This window comes from Pleurodeles waltl, chromosome 7, assembly GCF_031143425.1.
Source record: "Pleurodeles waltl isolate 20211129_DDA chromosome 7, aPleWal1.hap1.20221129, whole genome shotgun sequence".
In the NCBI taxonomy this organism is placed as follows: Eukaryota; Metazoa; Chordata; class Amphibia; order Caudata; family Salamandridae; genus Pleurodeles; species Pleurodeles waltl.
The window spans coordinates 1,284,167,229-1,284,184,738 of NC_090446.1; the positions used below are offsets into that span (position 1 = coordinate 1,284,167,229).

Sequence of the window (17,510 nt, forward strand, 5' to 3'; positions counted from 1 at the left end):
ATGCCACTAACCAGGATAAAGATGTGCAAGTACATAATGTCGAAACCCATTTCGGTCACTATGAGTAGTGCAGGGACTGTCAAGCAAGAAGCAACCAATAAGAAGTGGGACAATCTCACTCAGATAATTACAAACATTACTACTGGTGACATGTGTTACTACATGTCCTGCGATCCTTGTGATGTTGGGAAATGCATTTGATTGCGTTAAGAAAAAAAAACATCAAGATAGGCCATGGGAACACACTGCAAAAATATGTCCAATCACATGGCTTGTCATCACTTAGTGACTGCTGCATGTCAAGATGCCAGTTGGTTGGCTGTTCTCATGTGGGAACCTCACTTTTACCTATATTCCAGCTAACATAACAGGCGGACAGTGAAGTTTTACACGCTTAGGACTCTCGATGTTTCCATCTAACTCTATACTTACTTGTTATCCTAGAGACACTATGCAATTAAGTGTAGATTGTGATTCAGATATTCAATTATTATCCAAATCTGAATACATAAGCTTAAGTCTTTCTATTGTAGGCGTGTCTGGTTTAGCTGTATATAATACTAGACTGATCAACAAGTTAGCATGTTGTCTAATAGTTAAAAATATTAATCACACTTCTATTGCTTTATCTGAATTTTTACTGGATGTACGTGGTACTAAAAAAGCTGCATTACAAAACAAGGCCGCCATAGACTATCTGTTGTTAAAATATAATCACAGGTGTGCAGAATTTGAAGGCATGTGTTCTTTTAACCTTTCAGACCACTCTAAATCTACCCAGGCCTACATTGCTACAGTACATATACTAGTGAAAGGAGTAAATCAGGATGTGGATAAAGGACGGTGGGACTGGTTAGTTTACAGGTTCCTTGATTTTGGGCAATTGCGTAAGGTTTTGGGTGGAATTTTTGTGGTAATCGTTCTTTATTATATTATGTTGCTGTCTACAATGTACTGCTAATTTGCTTACAATGTTTAGACGGAAAAAAGTTGACTTTAGACCTTTGGGGTCATTGGTCAAAGGGTGGAGTTTTATGATATTTGTGTTTTGACCACTAACTCCATGTTGCACAATGTTCCACTTAGCTTCTCCACCATCACATTAGCGGTCACCAGTTGCAGACTCCATTTTGTATTTAGCTTAGCCTTAGCTTCACCACCATGTTAAAAGCTGCAAGTATTTTTCCATGCCCATGTTACGGAATGTGTTTTTTTGCTCATGTTTTTATTCTACGTGTCTGCGTGTTCTTTCTCATCAAGAGCTAAGGTATAACATTGGGAGTTAGGCTGATAAGAATGGGCTAGGATGATGTTTATGGTACGGCAGGGAACGGTTTGGTTTTGGGAGAGGCACCTGGGGATTTTGGCCAGTTCTAATGTGTTCCTTTCCAAACTGACCTCAAGTAGCCACCATTTTTTAACAACAAATTGCGGTATAAGAGGAGGTTTCTAGAAATCTTCGCTTGTTTAAGAGATATAAGAGACCCAGGATTCACGGTGGAGAGATTCAGAGACCTCAGTTCAGGGACAGGACGCTGACGCCTGTCGTCCCATGATGGTAGATCTCTCTTTCACTCCAGTCGATCTTGGGGGTCTACAACTTGAAGCTACTGAGAGAAAGATGAAGGAGAAACTGTGCCCCATGTTGATGACTTTTTACTAATTATTTGCTTTGTGTATGAATATTTATATATATATATATATATATATATATATATATATAGGTATTTGTATCTTTGCATATATATTCGCTGTTTTTATACTGAAGATTATTTGTACATGTTTTTATTGCATTATTGTGCACATTTTAAACGTGCACTTTCAGTTGTACTGATTTTCCTTTACGAGCCTGGCACAGTGATTTAATAAATGTATTCTCTAGACTAAGAGGTGCATTCCGGAGATTATGGGGAGCTCTCTTAAGATAGATCTTGTGAATATAACATTAGCAGCAGCTCTCAAATGCTTTCAACTGCAGCCTTGTGCTGCGGGCTATTTTTCCTTTTCTCTCTGTATTTTCTGGGTGCCCCGGTTATGCCATATTAGGACCATGGGGGAGCCCCAAGTCTTGCACACATGAAATTGGGCCATCCCCCTAATTCTCCCCACTCCGTGCTTTAGATGTCTTCTGGAAATAGTGAAGTCTTTTAGCATTCTTGATGGTTGACTTTTAGATACTGCTGTGCCATTCAAATCACGTTATCCTTGTTAGGAGAACCAGTTGTAGAGGTGTTCCACTTGTATTATTTGGTTTGGGAGACAGATAGTAGGGAGGTGTGAATCAAGTACTGAGAGGCTGTATTTTTTCCAACGCTGTAGTAGTTTTAGACATCAAAATATTTCTTGCTCATTGGTTAAATGTGGGTAAAAAAAAAACTCATTTGGGTAGATGGCTAGGAGGACTACCGGTGGTTAGTAGTAATGGACCATGGGGTTGAAGGTAAGAGAAGCTGAGCTTCAGGTAACGGTACTGTCCTCTGGCTATAGAAGGGGGAACAAGGCTACTGGCAACATTAAGGATGGCAGGAGACAAGGTGGTGACTTTGGCTATTTAGAAAAAACAGTTGGAAGATATTAGAAGGTGAGGAAGCAATTGCAAGGAACAAGGGGGTAGGGAAAAAATAGAGGAGTCAAGAGGAATGGAAGGAAAGAAGGTAGGGGAGCATCATATTGTTACTTTTAAAAGGTTCTATAGGGAATGGTAAAACATATGCTACGGGAAGTCACCGCATCCAAAAACTACCAAGTAAACCTAGCAGCTTCAAAGAACTACCGGTTACTTATGAGTGAAACAGTAACAGCGAAGATGCAGCTTCTAAAAGCAATAGAATATTAAGTTGGATCAGAATGATGTGGATACAAGGCATACTAAGGTTTGTACTGAATGCAACGTGTAAACGCATTGGGAACTGTTGCTATTACAGGAAGTAATCAGTGGTTGGCTTGGTGTACCATCAGGAACTAGGTCAAGGATTCTGGACATATTCCCTAACCTTTACTCAATACTTTTAGAAGAAAGGTTAGGTTGCCTGTATGACGCATGGGCACAGAAGACAGGGAGGAACCAGACTAAGGAAGGACTCTATAAATGTGGCAGGAGCGCATTTGCAGTCCCAATGGGCAGGTGCCTGGAAGAGCTCTTGAAAAAGAAAAAAGTTGTTGCAGTCCTGGAGTTATACAACCTGTAATGTAAAACAACATACTGGGCACAAAAGAAATCTAGTTCACTTCAAACAATTTCAGTATAGGTAGAAGGTACTTCTGCAAAAAGCACCCATCAGCAGACTTATAATCATTTCCCAATTTGTTGACTGGATTGCTGAGGTGTCACACTATAACTTCCACAGTTGTGGAGATGGAGTGTTTTTTGTCCTTCACAATTACTGTCTGTTTCAATAACTGCTCAGTGCAAACATTGTAGCACTGAGCCCATTGACTCACCGTAGCTCCTTCAAGTCCTTAGACTGCCTCTTACTGAAGGCACCACAATCTTACTACTGTCATTTCTAGTCTGTCTCTGTTCATGACGCTACTGTGTTGGTATGAACTGGTGTCCACTTTGCACATCCTGCGCCTAGCACACTGTCTCCAATAACAGTACCTCACTACTCTTAATCATTGCTCAGTGGCAGTATTGAAGCCAAGGATGTCTGTGGCATGATTCTTGCTTATTGAAACTTTACTCCTAGACCAGTGGTTCCCAAACTTTTTTGGCCTGCGGCGCCCTGGACTTATTTGCCATTTAATATGGCTCCCAGTTATGTCACTTTTTTTTTTTAACAGGTGACGGGATGTAAGCCAGGCCTCTGGAGCACTTTTATATTCCTCCCTAAAAATAATTGGGATGAAGCGGATAAAGGGCTTCTGCAACAGGTGTGTCTTCCATGACTCCCCCACATGGCATTCCCACATGGGTTACTCGGGACCACAAATGCACATTACAAAAACGTAACAAGTTTGATTTATTTGCACTGTGTTATTTTTCATACAGTCGTACAGCTTCATCCTAAACGCAAGGTCTTTAGAATGGAGCTGTATGGTAGTATGAAAAGAAAGAATTGCAATGGAAATAAATCAAACTTGCCATGATTTTGCAGTTACAATGTACATTGTAAAACCCATAATGTTTGGTTTGTTTCCACTGCAAGTCTTTTTCTTTCTAACTACCTTGAGGCTTTGCTAGCTGTACAGTACTATGAAAGAGAAATATTCACAGTGGAAGCAGTGCTTAATTTGAGACCATAGTTTCCAGTGGCGGACACCGGCACTTATTTTTGAGGGCCGCCACTTACTTTTCTGCATCAGGCATTTACTGTGATCAAAAGACACACATGGGAAAGTCGAAGAAAGAGAAGAAGAGAAGAGCCCCACATTGGGAGAAATCAGAAAGCTGCAAGAGTGAGCTGAAGGGGCAGGGAGAGGCTATACATGGATAAAAGAAGCCCAAGATGGCTTTGGGATTACTCTCCCTCTGTATTCCATGCTTGCACATTTAATTGCAGCAGCCACATATTTCAGAGGAGAGCATTGGCACATTTTTAATTTACAAATTAAGCACTGACTTGTTGGGTTTCACAATTTACAACATTGCACAAACCTAACAACTGATTTATTTGCAGAGTGAGGCTTTCTTTTTCATACTAACTACTGTATGGCTACATTCTAAACATAACATGGCTTTAGAATGAAGCTGTGCAGTAGTATGAAAGAGAAAGAATCCCAGTGCAAATAAATCAAACTTGTTAGGATTTTGCAATGTTACGATGTAAACTGTAAAACCCATCATGTTTGATTTTTTTTTCCACTACGAGTCTTGCTTTCACAAAGTGAAAGCATTTCCAATGTTCCCAGAGTGTGCGCGGTGCCCCTGGCTAGTTATGATGGCGCACACTTTGGGAAACACTGTCCTAGTCAGTCCCTGGAGTTGCTGCCTGCTCAGTCACTGAAGTTCTTGAAGAGTCTCTGTGATTATGGCACATTCAATCGCAACAGTGCCTTCATTATCTCTACAGCTCATCCCAGTCAATATAGTATCATAACTCCCCCTAGTCCATGTGCCCTGCTCTCTTGACTTGCAATATTCATTTATCCCGAGCTATAGCAAACCAAAGCTCTAATCAGTCTTTGGTGCCTGTAGCATAGCAAGGGTGCCATGGGCTTAAGGCAAACAAACATGGGAATCTTGGAAAAATTGGATCTACGTTTCTTATGTTTCAAGGGGTCTTTCTAGTGAATCATAATACAATGTTGCCAGAGCCCAGACCTTAATACAAATATTTCAGATCCACCTTGCCAAGATATGCTGCTTTGTAAAGATCTGTTTTGAAGAAAATTGGGAATACAGAAAAGTTGTGCTGTTGATGAAAATGAATTTTCAGCTATTTCTTGACCATTTTAACTGAAGTCCTTAAGACGTTAGGTTGTTACATTATTGTAAACGGTTACCCTGTGACGGAACAGAAAGTATTCTTAGACCAGACTGTGCTGCACATGCATATATATATTATATACACAATGCATTAGAGTTCTAGTATCTACATGTGAATTGCTAAAAGGTAACAGCAGAATATTAATCCATTCTATTATTTTACAGTTCTAAAAAAGCAGAAACGATCATTCACCTTCAATAAGAGTGAATAGGTGTGATACTTGATGTGGTATTCAAAACAAAGGAAGCAGTGTAGAGTTGGTTACACAGACATAATACTAAGGTATATCTATTCACCAATTACTATTAAGCACAGAAACCTAAATCACAAGTTACAAAATCTCTTTCTACTGTATAACTACTACACCTTACAAATACCCTTGATCAACTGAAGTGACGAGTCAGTTTGAAGAGTCATGTGTCTCAGTTTTCTCTTCTATCTCACTACTCTTTTCCTGATCCTCCACAGCCTTTCATACTCCAGTGTATGTAATCACTGGTGGGAGTGGCAAGTGACAGAAAAGTGCATTGCTCCTGTTGGAGTCCAAGCACAAAGGTTAGTGAGTCCTGATATTTAGTCCACGATGCCTCCTGTATGTAGTGCATTTTATTACTTGAAAGGTGGGCTCATATTTCTAAGGCATCACAAAAGCACTAGAAACAAGTGTGCTGTTTTGGCCAAAATAAATAAAAAGAAAAAACATTACAAAATGTTGCTGTCACAGCAGCCTTCATTGCCAGATTTGTTTTAGTTGGGGTGGAAACATAACATGAAAAGGAAAAACAGTCATTTTTGTAAAAACAATTTAATTAAAAATACACCAGAGTTATTGTTTCCAGTTTTACAGAAAACACATCCAGAATGCATATACTTACACAAACATTCAATGCAATCTTACTTTATAAGAATTCCACGCACCCCTCAACTTTGAGCGAAGCTGGAATTTGTTTGTTTTTTAAAGCAGGTGGCAGAACCATTGATTGACTGGATTAGATCAGTTTACTTGTCAAGCATTTTGACACCTTTCTGAATTTTGCATTTGGCACCACATCAAACATCCTATAGTCACATAAGCAGGACCACTGGAATTATGCAGAAAGGGCCAAATTATGCGGCACGGTTCAGTAAATTATGCTGCTGAACGTGGCACATTTTATGATAGTATTATGTAACTATTTTGCCATTTTTACACTTAATACGTTTGTGAAATGGTTGCACCTCAATTGGTGCAGATGAACACTCATATATGGCAATAAACAACACACAAAAAAAAGGTGGCCAGTCAATCTTTGTAAAGAGCTTTCGACTAAACGGCAACATGTATTGCTGTGTTTTTAGTAATTTTTTAAGTGTTTTGGCTGGAAACTTTTTTTTTTGGGTTAAAATCTGAAGATTATGCAGCAGATGACGGAATGTGTGGCAAATTTTTAATTATGTGAAAACACTGAATCCAAATAATCACGTAATACCAGTGGCCCTGTATAAATTACACAAAAGTGTTACACATTTGAAAAGAATCAAAAAGCTTCTGTTTACTTATAGAGCGTTCATAGGGTATTGATTCTTCCCATCATGGAGTGGAGGGTCATCTTACTAAACAAAGCAAGACAAACATGTGATAAAGCATATTTTGCTTTAGGCTCAGTGATCTCCATTAGGTGCAGGGCCAGACAAAAATGTAGCTATTCGTAAACAGAATTTTTTTATAAAGTATTGCATGTGGTTATACACTAGTAATCTACTCTACAGCAATAAAAGGGACATTTGCAACCTCCACCTATTCCCACTACTGATCCTATTTTTTCTGTTAATGACTACTGTTACGTCCTGTTCTTATATTTTGAGCTTTTACTCACAAAATATCCCACCCCCTTTCTAATGAAATGAGCAGTAGTCAATGTGTGGCCTTATCCTTTTGAAGCACTGTCTCCATCCTGACATGCAGTCTCTTTCACATTATGGTCTAGACTCCCACCCCCCCGGGAGAACTATTCTTTCCTTTGCTACAAGGTATCAATTATTATATAAAGGATGTGTCTTTCCAGATGTGTATAATTTTCCCACAAGCTATGTGATACTAGTATTTAGCCTAGGCTTAGGAGGACTTTATTTTTAGGATACCATCATACTTTTTACAACGAATGGAAATAATATAGGCAGTCAGTGGTTAACCAGAGAATATGACACAATTCTGACACCTCTAGGCCTACAATGGACACCCTGGTGTGCAAGTTTTTCCCCTTCGCGCAGGAACCCTCCCACATATGAAGGGGTCTAAAACAAAGCGCAATCCTTTTTGGTACAGTACATGTTATTGATGAAGGTCTCACCACTGCAACCAGAATATCTCCTTTATTGTCTAGCGCTTCTTCGCCTGGGTATGGGGTATTTTACACCACAATGTAAGCTCTCTACAATTATGTTCAGAAATAACACACAGGGCGAGATCTGCATTTTTGCACAGTCTCATGAGATTTTTTTTCTCATGCTCTTCAGTTTCTAGTTCTCTTTCTGGGATTGAAACCTTGCAGCTTCTGAGATCAGTGTTCTTTTGCACATTTCGTGTCACTCACTGTACTCTTTGGTGTCTCCCCTTGCATTTGAGGACTCCTTGATGATCTACTGCACTATTTCTCTAAGTAGATACAATCTTCAATTTTGGGTACACGTGGCCCAAACTAATTGCATTCTACTTTGGTGTGGCAGGTGTGAAGTCCTCATTTTTCAGGGTCTCCCTCCTTAGGGCCAATGCCTCACATTAAGTATTAAGGTGAATGTGAACATGTTTTTCTCTGTCTGTCTCATTTGATTGATCAAGTCGTTTCTACTGTTCCGCCAGTGAATGTCCTGAAGCTTGCGCTGGACCCATTCTCCCCTTTGGGTCAACAATGTCTATTAAGAGCTGGGTGCTGGGGAAATATTTCTTGCAGCTCTGGCTTAAGCCTAGCTTCCCGGTTTGGGTCCATTATAACTACGAAGAGGAGACAATCAGTGGTAATATGTCCTGTAGGTCTGACTTAAGTCCAGCTTCCCAACTTAGCCCATGCTCTCTTCTCAGAGCTGGGCATCAGTGTCAATTCAAGCCTCCTCGACTAGGTTCATTAGACCTCCACAGAGCTGGGCACTGGAGATTGTCCTTATCTCACGGTCTACTCTCAGTCTGCATGTGTACTTCCGGGGACTCCTCGGCCAGTTTCGCGTCGTTCTCCAGGGTCTGCTGAAGCTCGTGGATAGTGCTGAGGAGGACGTGGAACTGTTTGCGCTTTAGCTCCAACCTGTCCTCTGTGTCGCTCTTGGTTTGAGTCAGTCGCCGCAGATCCTCGCCCAAGCCCTCGAGTTGGCGCAGAGTCTCGTGTCTGTCCGGGTGGTTCTGAATCACCTTGGCCAGGGAGTCGTACTCCTGTCGGTTTTTCCGAATCCGCTTGGCCTGCAGGATCTGCCTCTTGCAATCGGAGATCTTCTCGCGGGCTGCGGCAATACTGCTGTCTATGTCCGCGTAGAGCTCCTCATAATTGAGAGTCTCTCGCAGGTTCATGTTGTACACCAGGAGGGCTTTTCCCATGGCGAACTCGCACTGGGAGACCGTGGCGAGCATTTGCTGGTAGGGGACGTCCCCGTCCTCAGAGTCGGAGTGGCACCACTTCACGAAGGACTTCACCAACAGGTTGATGCGTCGGTCATCACCGGCACCGTCGCCATCGATCAGGAGCCTCTTACGGATAACGTCGTCATCGGTGACAGCCCCCATGCCCGTAGCGTCCTAAACAAAACGAGTCAAAGAAACTGCGGCAGTCAGCGCGATCGGACTATCACAACGCAAAGGTCGCCGGGCTACAAACTACCACCAAACCAAACGTGTTACACTGACCACTGAAGTAGAAGAAGGACTCAGCACTTGAAGGGGAACAAATATCATGGACATAGAGACTGAAGAAGGACTGGCTTGTTTAAAGTTCTTCACCTGCTTTCTTTTGCGCTTGAAAGAGGCGGCCATTTTGTAGCGTCCCAAGGAAAGATAATAGCGAGGAAACACGCATGAAAAGAAGAATGCTCTTTGACATAGAATCAATGTAAGCTCTTTTTGGACTAGTAGTTACACTCTGTTAAAAAAATTATGTAAGTGTAATGTTGCAAGCAAGTCAAAAGAGGTAGGCAGCAAGTTCTTCTATAAAGCTTGATAGCCCCTCCGCACAGACGCCGTGGTTCTTAACGTCTGCAGATCCAACCACTATCTGAATCGTTCCAGAACCCATGTGTTCTAGAATACAACACATCCCCCCTACAACAACCATAAAACAACACAGTAGAATATGCAGAATAACGTGAGAAAACAAAACAAAGAGGAAATTAAAATAAAAAACAAAAGTTCCATACAGAAAAACCAAAAGGTTTTGAAATAGTAAGTTACACATAGTCTTTAAGATATGCAGGGCTCTGCGTTTTCCTAGAAGATTTCCTCAGCAAAGTTTTATCTTCCAACACTCTGTTTCCAGGATTGCCTTCAACCTTGGTCGAGTCTTCGTGATGATCTTGATTTTATTACAAGACAGGAGGCTCATATTATGCTTTTCTTTTCATGCTTTATTTCAACAGCAGCCAAGAACTACAAATCCCAGAATCCATGGGAGAAAAACTACTAAACTGCATCACAATGGGGTCCTCCAATCACACGAGGAGCCCTATAATAACTATCTTGACTGAGAGCAACAAGCCCTCTTTTCTTGCTGCTCTCAGTCAAGATAAGTACACTGCTCGCCTTTTTTATGTATTCTGTATATGGTTTCATAGTGTATTTGGTGTGTTTATCTATATATTATCCTTATTGGTTATCCGTTCCTGTTGGCATTTGTTTTGTATTGTTTTCCTTTGTGGTTTAACTTTAACGCGCTCGCGTGCTCCTGTGCGCATTTCCGCGCTGACAGGCCGTCTGTCTGAACGTTCGGTAAACGTTCTGACAGCCGCGCCTGAAAGAACGGCATTCTCGTCATTCCTGCCTCGCCGCAACTGAAACTTGAAGAGAGCTTCCTTCACGCTCGGTTGAGTTTTACAAGCGTTTAATTTAATTCCTTTCACCTCACGGAGCGGCTACAGTGTGTTTAGTTTCAACACGCTTGACTGCCTGCTCATTATTGATTTTTCGTTTGGCCCTCACACGCTGTTGCTATTTTAAAACGCGTTTTTTTCTCTGAGGTTAGTGATACATTTCCTCATATTCCCGGTCAATCCCCTTTGTCCAGTTAACCCTTCCCAGGTATTTCTTTAGTTTTAACACGATTTTTACCCCCTTTTTTTCCCCATTTTATTAAATTTAAATTCTTTTTCTTCCCAACATGTCAGAGGAGGATCAAACCCAGTCCATTAAGGACAATTTAAAATCCTTTATTAAGGATTCAGTCCAACACGCTGTCTCGGTGTCTATGTTGGACGTTTCCAAAAACTTAGAGGCCTCTATTTCAAAAATGCTTCACGCACCCAGAGGAAATCCTCTTTTGAGAGGAAAGAAACATGTGTCCTATTCTCAGGACAGTTCTAAAGGCGTTTCTCAAAAATTTGGGCCTCCAACCCGAGAGGCGAAATCTTCGGGTCTCCCCTCTTCCCCACTTAATATCCTTAATTTACGGGACACGGACAGTGATGGGGATGATGATGTCTTACAAGACAATATAGATGACGATTATTTTGATGGGCCTCCGGAGAAAAGGCGAAAAATTTCTCCTCATGAGTACTCCCCTCACTTTGGGCCCGAGGACCTGGTGGACCCGGTTGGCGAACCTCTGTTCGACACTAATACCATCCATCATCCCAACTCCTCTGAATGGTTCCCTTCTGATCACGTTTCCGATTACGTCTCCTTTTATCTCCGACACCCCCTGGATAAATCATCCAGAAATAAATTAAAGTCCGAATGTCCCAGACCTTCCCTTCCCTGTAAAGTCACTGACACCCCTGCCATTGATCCCAATATGCTCCTTTTTTTCACGAAATTTGGCAAGGACCCCAAAAAGGGAGTTGACCGCGCCTGGTCAAATTGCCAGGATAGGCTCCTAGATTTGGTGGGTCCCCTCACCAGAATATTTGACCTTGCCGAGGACGCCAAGTTGGAGGGCTCTCATGTGGATCCTGATACCCTCTCCAATTGGGCTCAACGGGCAATTTGTATGTTGGGCAATGCCAACTCCTACATTTCCCAGGAACGTCGGAAAAGCCTCCTCCTCAGGATTGATCCAAAACTCAGCACTCTTGCTTCTAAGGAGGAAGGCCTCAATGCTGACGGTCTTCTCTTTGGAGACCCTTTCATTAAGGAATTGGGCAAATACGTTGCTACTTTTAATTCTCTGGACAAAGCACATTATTCTATGAAGATAATTTTTTCCAATCGGGTTTTTGGAAGGGCCGGCAAAGGAAGGAGCCGTTTTGCCGGCCGCTTCTCTGCAAGAGGTCAATCCCTCAACAGAGGCTCCTACACCCAGTCTAACCAGCTTGAAGTGTATCAAGGATACAAACCCCAATTCTACCCCCGCAGATTCCGCGGTGGCCGCAACAGGGGTTATAGAGCCAAAGGAGAACAACTTGCAGGTAAGAACTTTCAGTTCTGGCCTTCCTCCAGTAGGAGGCAGACTAGCTTTGTGTTTAAACGCTTGGTTGTCAATAACTTCAGATTCTTGGGTAATCCAAGCCGTCCAAGGCTATTGCATAGAACTTTACCACACTCCCTCTCAAACCTGCCTTCCTCATCCTCTTCGTTTTTCTCAAGATCAATCTCGCCTTATTCAAATAGAGATACAGGAATTACTATCAAAGCAAGCGATCGAAGAAGTGCCCTTCGACGCTTCGGGGTTTCTCAGCAATATCTTTTTAGTTCAAAAGAAAAACAAAAAACACCGCCCGGTCATAAATTTGAAAGAATTCAACAACTTTGTGGTGTATCATCACTTCAAGATGGAAACTATTCTCCATCTAAGAGATATTCTTCTTCACAACGACTGGCTAGTTCGCATAGATCTCCAGGACGCCTACCTCTCGGTACCGGTGCATCCTTCATTCAGGAAATTTCTCCAATTCCGGTGGGAGCATTCTTTCTTCCGTTTCAAAACTCTTCCTTTCGGTCTGTCTTCTGCCCCTTGGTGCTTCACCAAGATACTCAAACCTGTGGTAGCCTCTCTCAGAGCTCAAGGGATACGCCTTATTGTCTACCTCGACGATTTCCTATTGATGGCCCAAGACCAGTCTTCCCTAACATCCCATCTAAAAATTTGTCTGGATCTCCTCTCGCAATTGGGATTCCTTATAAACTTCCAAAAGTCATCCCTTGTTCCTTCTCAAACTCTCGAGTTCTTGGGATTCCTCGTCAACACCGTCAAGTCAATTCTCCAACTTCCCCAGGACAAGGTTTCTTTGATAAAGAAAGAAATTCGTCATGCTCTGTCGCTACCTTGTACTTCCCTAAGGGCTCTGGCTCGTCTTGTAGGCCTCCTTTCCTCTTCCATCCAGGCCATATTTCCAGGCCCTCTTCATTACAGAGCTCTTCAAAGGCTAAAAATTCGACACCTTCAACAGGGTCTGTCATATTCGGATCAGGTGGTTCTCGATGCGGACTCCAGGGAAGAACTCACATGGTGGATGAGTCATTTAGACGCCTGGAACGGGAGAACGATTTTCTCTGCCGCCCCAGATCTTGTCTTAGAGTCAGATGCAAGTCTGACAGGATGGGGCGCAAGATGTGGTCCACACTCGACTGGCGGACCATGGTCTCTTCAGGAGTCGTCAATGCACATAAACTGTTTAGAGATGCTTGCAGGTTCCTTTGCCATCCAATCCTTTACCAAAGACAAAGTAAAATGTTCCATTCTTCTCAGAATGGACAATCTATCGGCAGTAACTTACATAAACCGTCTGGGCGGGACTCGCTCCAAACCATTAGCTCTCTTGGCCAAGAGTCTGTGGGAGTTTTGTCTACACAAAAATATTTCAGTAAGGGCAGAATATCTCCCAGGCAATCTCAATGTGGTGGCCGATTGGTTCTTAAGGCATTCCCACGATTCAAGCGATTGGCGACTTCACCCTTCTATATTCAAGCGTCTTTCTTCTATATTCGGCACCATGTTCATAGACCTCTTTGCCTCAAGACTCAACTCCCAGCTTCCCAAATTCTTCAGTTGGAGACCAGATCCCTTAGCATTAGCTACCGACGCTTTTCTCCAACCGTGGCCTCCTTCTCTCCTGTACGCCTTTCCACCCTTCCTTTTTATTGCTCGGGTCCTAGCACATGTCCGCCGTCAGGCTTCCTCCCTAGTATTAATTACCCCATTTTGGCAAACCCAACCATGGTTTCCGACCCTTTTGGAACTCTCGTCAGATCTTCCAGTTCTCATCCTCCCTTTCCCAGACCTTCTCCTGGATCCCCAGGGACATCCTCACAACCTCATAATACAGGGTTCCCTATCCCTCATAGCTTGGAGAGTTTCGGGGCTTCCTGGAGAACCCCAGGAATTTCGCAACAGGCTGTCCAATTCATTCAACAATCCTGGACTCCGGGCACCTCGAAGGTTTATCGAGCAGCCTGGGCAGTATGGTGCAGCTGGTGTGTGGACAGGGATTCCAATCCCGTTTCAGCTGACGTTACCTTAATTGTAAATTTCCTAGCTTCCTTAGCCTCTCAGGGCAAGGCGTATCGTACCGTCAATACATATAGGTCAGCAATTTCTTCAGAACACGTCAGAGTGGACGGTAGACCGGTGGGAGAGCATCCCTTAGTTTGCCGCCTATTAAAAGGAATACGTTTTTCCAAACCTCCAAACCCCAAATATAACTCTATGTGGGATGTAAATTCCGTCCTTCATCTTCTTCTTTCTTGGCCCGATAATTCAGAACTTTCGTTAAAATACTTATCTGCAAAAATTACTATGCTCCTCTGTTTGGTCTCTATCAAACGAGTTTCGGATGTTAAAGCTTTGGATGTTTCCTCCTTTCATTTTTCTGCCTTCGGTGTGTGTTTCAATGTGGCTAGACGTACCAAGACTAATTTATCTTCTGTCCTTTATCCCTTTTTTCCCTCCCAACCTAAGCTGTGTGTGGCTAATTGCTTAAAAACGTACGTTTCACGAACTGCAGATCTCAGGACATCCTCTTCTTCTCAACTACTGATTTCTTATCAAAAACCCCATAAACCTGTCTCTTCTCCCACTTTAGCCCGCTGGCTCAGGTGGCTGATGAATTTGGCTGGCGTCCCTATTGACATTTATGGTGCCCATTCTGTTAGAGGAGCTACGGCTTCTAAGGCATTTTTTGCCGGGGCCAGTTTACAGGATATCCTTAGATCTGCAGACTGGTCTAACGTCAATACATTTAGAACGTTCTATTGTAAACCAGTTGATCATCCTATGCAAAATGTTGTTTCATTGCTTTGAACAAGCATAATATGAGCCTCCTGTCTTGTAATAAAATTGAGATTTTCCTAGCCTTGGTGTCAGAAAGGCTAGATTTTATTAAAGACAAGGAGGCGAGTATTATCCCGCCTCTTCTAACCCTCCCTGTTCTTTTATTCTAGTTGCCTCAACCGCAACCAACAGCAACGCTACTGTCTGACCAGCTTTCTCCAGCTGGCCCTTCTGGATTTCCTCTTCAACCACCAGGATCTACACAAGGTCATCCTTCCCTCAGGACTTTCGCTTTGGACATACTTTCCGCATTTTTGACTCTTTATGGTCTACTGTTCTTATTTTCGCATCGTTATATTGACTGACTTTCGCAAGAAAAGAGGGCTTGTTGCTCTCAGTCAAGATAGTTATTATAGGGCTCCTCGTGTGATTGGAGGACCCCATTGTGATGCAGTTTAGTAGTTTTTTTCCCAGGGATTCTGGGATTTGTAGTTCTTGGCTGCTGTTGAAATAAAGCATGAAAAGAAAAGCATAATACTCGCCTCCTTGTCTTTAATAAAATCTAGCCTTTCTGACACCAAGGCTAGGAAAATCTAAATTTTCCTGTACCACTCCACCCTTATATAGAACAACTCTATTAAGATTCCGCACTCGATTATCACAGGTTTTGACAGCATTGGTAAATATCTTAATGACTTTCAATGGTTTGGATAACCTATTACCACCAATAGGCAGACCAGGGCGTTTTATCATAGCCAAATCCCCGACTTTCACTTTGGTCACCTTGACCGCATGATTACGATCAAAATGGACTTTGCTTTTCTTCACTTTGGATAGTTCTCTCTCCTTTCTATAGATATTTTTTATTAAGGTACACCCCATTATTAAAAAATCTGTTCACCCAATCTGGTTCTAGAACAGTGTTAGGATACCTTCCTCGAAACAAAACAAACGGAGATACCCCAGTTGTCGTATGTGGAGTCAGTCTATATATTCCAACTCTCTTAATGAACTCATCTTTCCAGTTCTTGTTGTCATTCTTGGCTAGTGCTATGGTCTCCTTCAAAGTCCTGTTGAACCTTTCAACCATACCATTGGCTTCTGGATGGTACAGAGCACATTTTTTATGATTGATCCCACATAGCTGAAGAAACTGGAAACCGGGAAACAAGTTGAACTCCATTATCTGTAAGAAGATTTTCAGGTAAGCCATCCCTTAGAAATAGATCTTTGAGAAAGCTTATTACACTTTTAGTCCCAAAACTTTTAGAGAAATGAATTTCTGGCCAACGAGAAAACATATCAATTACAACAATGATGTACATTTCTTGACCACTTCCCTGTACAGGACCAAGTATATCCAAGGCAACATCCCTCCACGGCTTTTCAGGCCGATTTCTCAACACCATGGGTTGGACTCTCAGTTTCATACTTTTCTCACTCTCAGAACATTGCACACATTCCCTAACCAGACGTTCAACTTGAATAGCCATACCAGGCCACCAGTAACTAGATCTCAATCTCTTTTTCGTCTTAGAGATCCCAGAGTGTCCCTCATGAACTAAATCCAGTAGCTCTTTTCTTAGTTTGGTTGGAGGTACTAATCTTGTACCACGTAACAGTAACCCATTTCTGGTCGCTAACTGGTCTTTTATAAGCCAAAACTCCTTACACTTGTCTCCACCTTAGTGTTTGTTTTTCCATCCACTTATGATGAGATTAGTTACGCCTTGTGGAGTAGAATCACCTTCCAATTCATGGCGCCATCTCTCCTCCGAAATCACGGCTTGGTTGATCTCACAAACAAAATCTACTCCTTCCTCACATACTCCATCATCACAAGGAACTGAGGTGTTTTCAGAAACTAATCTGGATAGGGTGTCTGCTATCACATTCTCAACACCAGGAATGTGTTTCACTTCAAAATTGAATTCTTGGATATCAACCACCCACCTGGAGATTCTAGAGGAAATAGAATCCACACCTTTTTTTATTGAAAACCTCACACAAAGGTTTATGGTCCGTTCTGACAATGAACGTGGATCCCCACAACAAATTTCTCAATTTCTTGATGGCCCAATGTACAGCTAACGCTTCTATTTCTATCACCGAATACTTGTTTTCAGCACCCTTAAGACTCCTCGACAAAAGCATTATGGTATTCTGGGATCCACAACCACCCTGTTGTAATAAAGCTCCCAACCCTTTAAGGCTGGCATCAGTCGTGATAATAGATTTCTTTTTTGGATCAAAGTTTCTGAGACAAGGAGCCAAACATCATTTCTCCTTTATCAAATTAAATTCCTTTTCACACAACTCTTTCCATACGAAGTCAACTCCTTTTCTTAAAATGCCTCTCATATTATAGGTGATCTTGGCAAAATTCTTAACAAATTTGTGGTAATGTTCAACCATTCCTAAAAACCTCATGAGCTCTTCTTTTGTGGAAGGGAACACCATCGCCTGAATTGTGTTAACAAGATCAGATTTGGGGGCTACACCCTCACCTGTTATGGTGTGGCCTAAGTAGTCAATAGTCTTGGTACCAAATTTGCACTTCTCCAATTTGACTGTTAAATTGTGATCACTTACTCTCCTTAACAATTGTCTGACTCTAACATCATGTTCGGCATGATCTCTTACATAAACAAGAACATCATCCTGGTATGCACAAACCCCTTCTAAACCTCTCAGGATCCTCTCT

General features: G+C 42.2%; 1 pseudogene; it reads right to left on the reverse strand.

The window, feature by feature from the left end:
* Window positions 1-6,215: 6,215 nt before the first annotated feature.
* On the reverse strand, window positions 6,216-9,314 carry LOC138246179 (THO complex subunit 7 homolog pseudogene; annotated as a pseudogene).
* Between the last annotated feature and the right edge of the window lie 8,196 nt (window positions 9,315-17,510).